Source organism: Acomys russatus, chromosome 3, assembly GCF_903995435.1.
Source record: "Acomys russatus chromosome 3, mAcoRus1.1, whole genome shotgun sequence".
NCBI classification, from domain to species: Eukaryota; Metazoa; Chordata; class Mammalia; order Rodentia; family Muridae; genus Acomys; species Acomys russatus.
In genome coordinates, this window is record NC_067139.1 from 32,764,559 (window position 1) to 32,773,250 (window position 8,692).

At 38.6% G+C, this 8,692-nt stretch overlaps 1 protein-coding gene across 1 annotated transcript in view; it reads right to left on the reverse strand.

Moving 5' to 3' along the window:
• Window positions 1–8,692, reverse strand: part of Cenpp (centromere protein P) — a 195,698-nt gene that overhangs the window by 61,383 nt on the left and 125,623 nt on the right. The window lies entirely within an intron of this gene.

Sequence of the window (8,692 nt, forward strand, 5' to 3'; positions counted from 1 at the left end):
GGGCAGTACATGTTCTTAACTGCTTGACCCATGTCTCCAGCCACCAAAACATCTTTCTAATGCTAACTTCTTGGTTTAGATCATCTTATAGTGGTTATATGCACATTGGTAATGGTAAGGAAAGCAAGCAGAAGGGCATACAAAAATTCTACATTATAAGTCTAGAATTACTTTTTAAAGTAAAAACAAAAAAAGACATTTCAAGACTGCTTTCATTCTTCAATAAGCTCAAAACATTATGAAAAGCCAGGCATGGTGGCCCATGCCTTTAATACCAATACTTGGGAGGCAGAGGCAGGAGGATCTCTGAGTTTGAGCCCAGCCTGGTCTATAGAGTGAGTTCCAGGACAGCAGGGGCTATGTTCAGAAAAAAAAAAAAAAAAGTCTATGAAAAGTCATAATTTGCTAAAAATACAAACTATTGTTAATGGTAAGCTAAATATAAACATAACTCATTTCTGAAAACATCCTTCTACTGGTTATAGTTAGCAACCATCTCTTTTGCCATAGTTGCTAACATGTACTTTTTATCAGTTTAATGACAAATAGTATTCATTACACATTGACCTGTAATGATTCCTCTTATTAATGTAAATCTATCTATCTATCTATCTATCTATCTATCTATCTATCTATCTATCTATCGAGATAAAGTTATACTGTGTAACTCTAGCTGGCTTGGATCTTACCAGGTGCTAAAATTAAAGGCATGTGCAACCATGATGACCTTAGGTCTCTGTATTGGTAAAAAACATTTATATGATACATACAGAAACTATGTGGATTTCTCTCATTAACTCTCAATTTTGTGTTCTCAAACACTAGTGTCATGACTTAAGTTCTAGCTTTGGCCTTTGCCTTAGTTTCTTTTCCTGTTATTGTGATAAAAATACCCTGATAAAAGCCACCTTAAGGAAGAAAGGTTTTGTTTTGTTATACAGTTTAGGGATATAGTCCATCATGAGGCAGGGAAGTCAAAGGAACAGAAGACTGAAGCAGCTGGTCACACTGTGTTTAAAACCAGTAACTAGAGGCAATGAATGCTTGTGCTCAGGTCAAAGGGAATTCCAACCGAGGACGATGAGCCAATGGGATTAATGTCTAAATACAACAGCGATGAGCTATTAAACAATTTATTTATAATTCTTACAATTTTTCTTTTCAAACCAGGTTTTACTGTGTGGCTCAGGCTGCCTCTGAATTCACTATGGTCCTGTTGTTGCTTCCCAGGTGTTGTTAGGATTATAAGTATGCATCATCTATCAATTGTACTGTGACTTTCTTTAATTTCATTATGACGCCACTTTAGGAACTCAACGACAAACATAACGAAGAAGTTCTCTCCTTTCTAGTAGGATTGTAAGCAGAAAATCAAGTACAGGCAAGAGCTGTCAATTGGGTGGTGATGAAAAGAGAGTATCAGCCCAGGCTTCCTCTGCCAGAACATGAGAGCTCTCAGGGAATATGTGGCCATAGTCAACAGCGTGCACTGAAAGATGGTGCCTGCAATTGGAGACACAGATGCGCTATGGCCTGCTATGCTCATTTCCCCCAATTCTGTTAAGGTAGCAGAATTTTTTAGAAGCTAAAAATCAGAATGACAGTTGAAACCTTGTCCTGGATTTGGAAGATTCATTTTTTTTCCCCTGTAGTGAGAGTTTTGGTATCTTTAAAAATCAGTTATATAAACATGTTTTTGTTTTAATCCCAAGTGTGGGATACTGGGCTGCTTTTGATTGTCCAAAGCAGCAGACTATTTGCCTTGTGCGGGCTCTGAGAGGGACGTTATCTTTGCCAGCTGTGGATGGTTTAATTTGCAGGGCTCGAGAGGGAATAAATGTCTGATCCCAGAGAGGGACAGGGAGCTCTGAGAAAAAAGAAGGCTGCTGTTTCTGGTTGCTGTTGTAGTTTGATGAGAAGTTGGACATATCCTGAAAGACTGGACTTGCCCCAAGGAACTACAGGTATGTCCCTAAACAGCAGGAAGTAGCTAAAGAGACCTACGCCCTCTTTCCCCACTAACCTTCTTTCTCTCCTATCTGGCGTTGGTGGGGAGGTGGAAGGGATTGAGGTGGAGAAGAGAGGTGGAGATATAAGAAATTCAAAATAAAATAGATAAAAAGTATGCCTACATATTTCAAATGTTTTTCTAGTTTTATGAACGTTTTCAGCATGAAACCTGTTTAGTTCTGAAATTTCATCATGTTCTGAATGGGATGTTTTAATTTCATAGAAATAGTGATAAATGTCCTTATAGCAAACATTCTTCTTGATACAATGTTATAACAAACAGATGTTCAGTCTGGCCTCATAAATCTGTTGTAACCACTAACACATATGTCACTAAGGAAGTCTTAAAGACTAGCCACTGTTGGGAAACATTAACGCTGTGTCTTGACTTTGCATACATGTACAAGGAATGCTATCCTATCTGTATTCTTAATTTTGAGATTTGGCTTGTTGTTCATGATTATTTTTAAAAAGACTATGATATGATCTACTGGAAAACATACATAGCCTGGTGTTATAAAGAAATAAATATACCAGAAACCAGAGAAGGACTTAAAATATTATGTTTCAAATAGATCAGTGGATCAGATCACACAAGGCTCATGGGGAATCTAGGTCACGGATGAGGAAGAGAATAGTGAGTGGATAGGCTGAGCCTGGTTTGTAGTACAAGCAAGGGATGGAAGACAATAAAGTTGGGAAGTCATAGGGCTGGTGGGTGAATGAATGGGTGAAGACACATGCTTTGAGTCAGCTCCCCCTCATCTCAAGGCAAAGAAGAAGCCATGTTCACCATCAGTTTCTATGACTTGAGCCTCTGTTTTTCCAAAGCTAGTTTCCAGTTACAGGAAGAACTGTACCTAGCCTCTGACTCTTCAGGAAGCACCCTCCAGTACTTCATGTTCATCTTAACATTAATACTCAGCTTAAATCTGGGTTTATTAGTTACGTCTAATTGCCCTCCTGGTATTCCTAGTGAGATATGATGTCTTTGTGTATGGGGGTGTTGCATGACAGCTAGGTGGAGAGGCATAAAGTGCTTTTCCAAAAAGACTGAAAAACTCAGAAGAAAATAAGGATTCATCTCTTGACCTTTGCATGCTGTGCATAGTAGGCAGTAAAACTGAGCACTGAATAAACAAAGAATTATGCCTTCCTGGTCTTCAGTGTAAAACAGATCAATTCATAGGTCATCCAAAGTTAATACAAACATTAACCCCCTGAAAAAAACAATAGAAAAGAATCTGAAAAAAAAATTAAGCATTTTCAAAAGAAGAATGGAAAACTAAATGGAAAAAATCATAGGGTCATAGAGTTAATCAGGGATAATCTTTCTTATTAATCTGTCCTAACTTAGACATTAGAAAACAAAGAATACTTTTAACTTTGTGTGGATGTGTGGGAATGTGAACATGTGTGCAGGTACCCAGAGACTTGAGAGGCATCAAATTCTTCTAGAGCTGGAGTTACAGGTTGTTGTAAGCTGCTTGATGTGGGAGCTGGGAACTTGTGTCCTCTGAACAGCATACAACTTAATTGCTGAGTTAGTTTTCCAGCCCAGATTGTATTCCTTAAGTAATCAAATCATGCTTTGACAACTGGGAATACTTAGTAATCAATATGGTTGCTCTGCATCACAGTCCTTCCAAGGCCATCATTTAAACATACCATGAATTACTATGTTGCCAAGCTGATGATTTAGTGAAATACTCAAATTCTGCTGTTTAAAGGAAACCTCGAAGGGTGGTATAAATAAAACTCTATATGATATCAATTCTATCCTTTCCTCTTATTTAGGGTAAGAGGTAAATTTTTCCTCAGAGAAGAGTTTAGAAACTGAGACATCTGAACTGATTCTTTGTTTATGGTTGCATATCAATCCAGATCACTGATATGAAATTTAAAATAATTAAAAGAACTCATTATAAGAAATTTCTGGTCATTTCTAATCTAATACCAGATAAACATTAGATGCACCTAAGCTCTAGGTTCTGTAAAACATTGAGATTTATCTCCAGTACTTGAAAAAAAAATGAACATGATAACTTGGAACTGAAACCAGTATTAGCACACACACTGGGCACCTCACAAGCCACATGTAACTCTAGCTCCAAGGCTAGAAGACAACCTCTTCTAGCTGCCCCAGGCACCCAAATATACTAAGATATATACACAATAAACAAACAAACAAATACACAACAACAACAACAAACCTCACCAGGTTTGGGGTGGTGACATATGCCTATAATTCCTGTACTCAAAGGGGTAAGGCAGAGCAGGCCATCATGGTGCATACCTGTAGTACTGGCAACTGTGAGGCAGAGGCAGGCGGATCTCTGTAAAATCGAGGCCAGCCTGGTCTACAAAGTGAGTCCCGGTCAGCCAGGGCCACACAGAGAAACCCTGTCTCGAAAAACCAACCAAGCAACCAACCAACAAGGGGGTGGGGTTAAGGCAGGACAATTACTCAAGTCTGAGGCCAGCCTGGGCCACATATATAATAAATTATGCATAAATCTGGGCTATGATTAAGCAAGCCAAATTGATGATAAGAAAGGAAATTAAATTTGGCCTATAAGTAAAAATCACTTTGGATGCTTGCAATATCCAAAAATTGTAAAAAACAAAACACAAAAATAAAACTCTGAACATTACTTATATAACAGTGAACCAAATTAGAACTAGTATTTGATCAATAAGCCCGTGCAGCTGATAGGCTCTTCCCTTAGAAACAGCATCCGAGTCCCTGACACAGCTGATAGGCTCTTCCCTTAGAAATAGCATCTGAGTCCCTAACACAGTCTGCACGGAGAGCTCAGGCCTTTCATGCAGCCAAGTTGGGGCAGAACATTCTACGCCAAGTTTGTCCTTTCTACTTCATTTCTGGACCTATGGCTATTCATTCCAATTGAATGTAACTCAAATGAACAAGGCAGGGATGAATATGACCAACATATACTGTATGAAAATTTCAAAGACCTAATTAAAATTTCACAAAATACTAGAAGCTAGTTATCTCCCATATCCAAAACGACTTTCAGATAAAAGAAACCTACTGCATACTATGGTCCTGTGGAGTGCACGTTTGAGTCTGTGTATAAGAAGTCGCTGGAAGACTGCTCACATTCTCTTGCTTTAGTGTGCTGAACAAGAACATCTGAAACTGAGAACACTGCTGGAATTCTGTCTATTTGCAAAGGAACAAATGTTTAAACTTGGTAAGTATATCTTCATGATTACACAACTAAAAAATAATGATATGACTACATTTTTCTGTCAAGTTTTGTTTCCTTTTAAACATATAAATGAATAGAGTATAAACTTACATACTAGCTTATTTTTCCTTTGCATAAAATGTGAAGAATGTGAACCCTACACCAGGGAAAGCAGAACTGTCTTAAAAATAACATGTGATTATACTAAATGAGTATTAGTTTGGAAGAGAAAAGAAATACATCATGGTATTAAAATGTTCTGGTTTGTTTCTAAGTAACAATCTCTGTGGTCAAATAAACTTACATCAAGCCATCAGTGGATATAAGCATGTTTTTTTGTAAGCTGGGATCAGCTGGAGGTTCATTGTTTTGCATAAATTGGGAATTACATTCACCAGTACCAAATCTGCACGTGAACTGCTGAAGATTAATTCAAGTAGTGTTCCAACACCCAAAAGAAAACAATGCGTTTTAAGTTGGAAGTCTATTGCAGGGCATTCCTTAGGGACAAAAGCTACTTTGCATATGTCAAAGTATTTATAAAATGAGGCTGGGGAGATGGCTCAGCCATTAATCGTTTGCCATACAAAATGGGGAGCCCAGTACCCATGAAGAAAGCCAGACTTAGTGGTGTGTGCTTGTAATCTTGGCACTGGGAAGGTAAAAACATGCATTCCAAGATTCACTGGCCAGACACTTAAGAGGCACTGTCTTAAACACAAGGTAGATGAGACCAGTGAGTGGGATGACACGTGATGGAGATCCTGGGCCTCTACACACACACACACACACACACACACACACACACACACACACACACACACACACACACGCAAACACACTTGCATGTACCTGCATACTTATGTTAACACACATGCACACCCACAAACCCACAAAGAGAGTTATAAAACACCAGCACAAATCTTACATAGATTTATGTATGCAAGCTAAGAGACTATGTCTAGGACTAGAGGAAGGAGCAGTGATTAAGAGCACAGACTGCTATTGCACAGGACTCAGGTTCAGTTCACAGCACCCATGTGGCAGCTTACAGCCATCTGTAACTCCAGTTCCAAGGATTTGGCCTCTGCTGGCACCAAGTACATACACGACACACATACACGCATATGTTTAAAAAAAAACCCACTTATATACATAAAATAAAAATGAATGAATCTTAAAATAAGAAGAAAAGAAACCTTGTCTAGGATAGCAACTAAATTAACTTACAATAATTTTTACAAAAAACATTGACTACAATAAAGATAAATCAAAGGGTTACAATTAAGACAAGCTGTTTCATCTTGCCCAATGTTAAATATTTATTTATTCTATTTATTAACATTTTCAAGGCTAAGAAAAGTTGAAAGAATATAATATGCAGTTCTATCTATATATCTATATCTACTTACAAATACCAACTAATACTTTGCAGTTTATCTAATTTGTCTTTGCTTCCATATATGTAGCTGTTCATCCATCCATCCATCCATCCATCCATCCATCCATCCATCCATCCCTTGCATCTTAATCTGTATCCACCCATTCATCTACTACAGAAGGATGAACCTAAGCCTTTTGGACATATTATAACATTCACCTCCAATACTTAAGTATGAACCACTTAAGAACAAGACTTCCTTATATTTGGGCCAATTATTATTTTTTACATAATAAATTCCAAAAAAATAATTGAACACTGATTGAGCACACCATCCATATTCAGATATCAGATGTCCCAGTAGGTCCTACACTGCAGAGTACAGAGTTCAGGACCTACATGAAGCTCATGGCCTAATATTAGGCATGATATTCTTTGCAGAGGGAAATAGTATTTGGAAACACAGACCTGGAAGCTAGCTTTACTCACCTCTCTCAGGTCCTCTCAAAGGAACACGCTGGGATATTTATTCAAAATACAATAATTTCTTGTACTGAATTCTCAAAGCAGAAATATATTTTAAGACCACAGCAGTTTTTGAGATAAAGTACCATGACCTGGGTGGCTTACAGAAGGAAGATTTACTTTGGCTTCTGGTTCCAGAGGAGTAAGAGTTCATTCTGGCTGGAAGGTAAGGCAGCAAGTGAAGAAATAAAGATGGAAGTTGGAGAAGAAACTGAGAGACCACATTCTCAACTACAAGCATGAATCAGCGAGCAAACATGAAGTAGGATGAAACGATAACCACACAAAGCCTGTCCCAAGAGGTCTATTTCCTCTAGCAAGGCTCTACCTAAAAGGGTTCCACAATCTCTTCCAAAAGTGTCAGGGGAATCACATTATCAACTACCAGAGCCTATAGGAGATATTTCTCATTCAAACCACCACAGAGACAGTTACAGTATTTCATATCCATGCTCTACAATAAGCTAAACTGTATTGTATAAACTTCTTATTATTCATAAACTCAATTAGATCCATGTTAAATGACAAATGATGGCAATAATCCTTTCACAGATTGAAAGCTCAAGCAAGGGAACAGGAGTGAGGTCTACCTCATAAATAGCCACTGCAGCAGTAAACTCATGAAGGTCAGGGCAGAGAGGAGACAGGAGATACACAATACACAGAGAACTCTGCCCTAGGCCTTCAGGGTGTTTTGCTGCATGGCATTTTTCAAGATATGCTAAAACTTTGGACTTAGCCTCAAGATTTCTTGATTTTTTTTCCTTAAAAAGCCATATGCTCTAAGTCCAGTTGCAGATAACACTGTATTTAGCTCATGTTCTATAGTTACAAATTCCTGACCAATGTGCCTGACTAGTCCTCCATGAGAACACAAATACAGAAACAACCCATAAAATCTGAACCATCCCCAAAAGTTTTTGTAAGTATACATTAAATGCAAAACTCTAGGCTATTAGCCAACCAAGGCAGTCCAAATCCAGTTTATAATTTAGGCATGTTAGAGGCTGGGTAAGGAGAATCAAAAATTGTAGGCCAGTCTGAGATACTTAGAGAGATCCTATCTCAAAAGAAGCAAAGCAAGCCAAGCCTTGTGGTATACATACATGCACTCTAGGCTTCAGTGCTCTTGGCCATTCTTTTTTGATTTTCAAGACAGGGTTACTCTATGTAGCCCTGGCTGCCCTCTAACTCAGAGATCCACTTGCCTCTGTCTCCGGTGTGATGGGATTAAATAACTGCACCACTATGCCCAGCATCCTTGGAGACTATTGAGATGTATGGTATACATCCTTGCAGCCTTCGCTATACTGTGAGGGCCCTGGACCTGTCATCTCACCCCATTTTCCTCCACAGAAATACAATCTTTTCCAGTTCTCTAAGAAAGTGAGAGAGTGCTAGACACCAAAACACAAAGTGCTGGCAGGCAACCGTGTGTGTCCACAGCCCACCTGTGCCACAGCTCCTACAGCACTCACCTTACCTGACACGGTTTCCCAGGCCTTTCCTTACTTTACCTTGTATTATGGACTTTGACCTTTGCTGTCCATGTCTACACCAG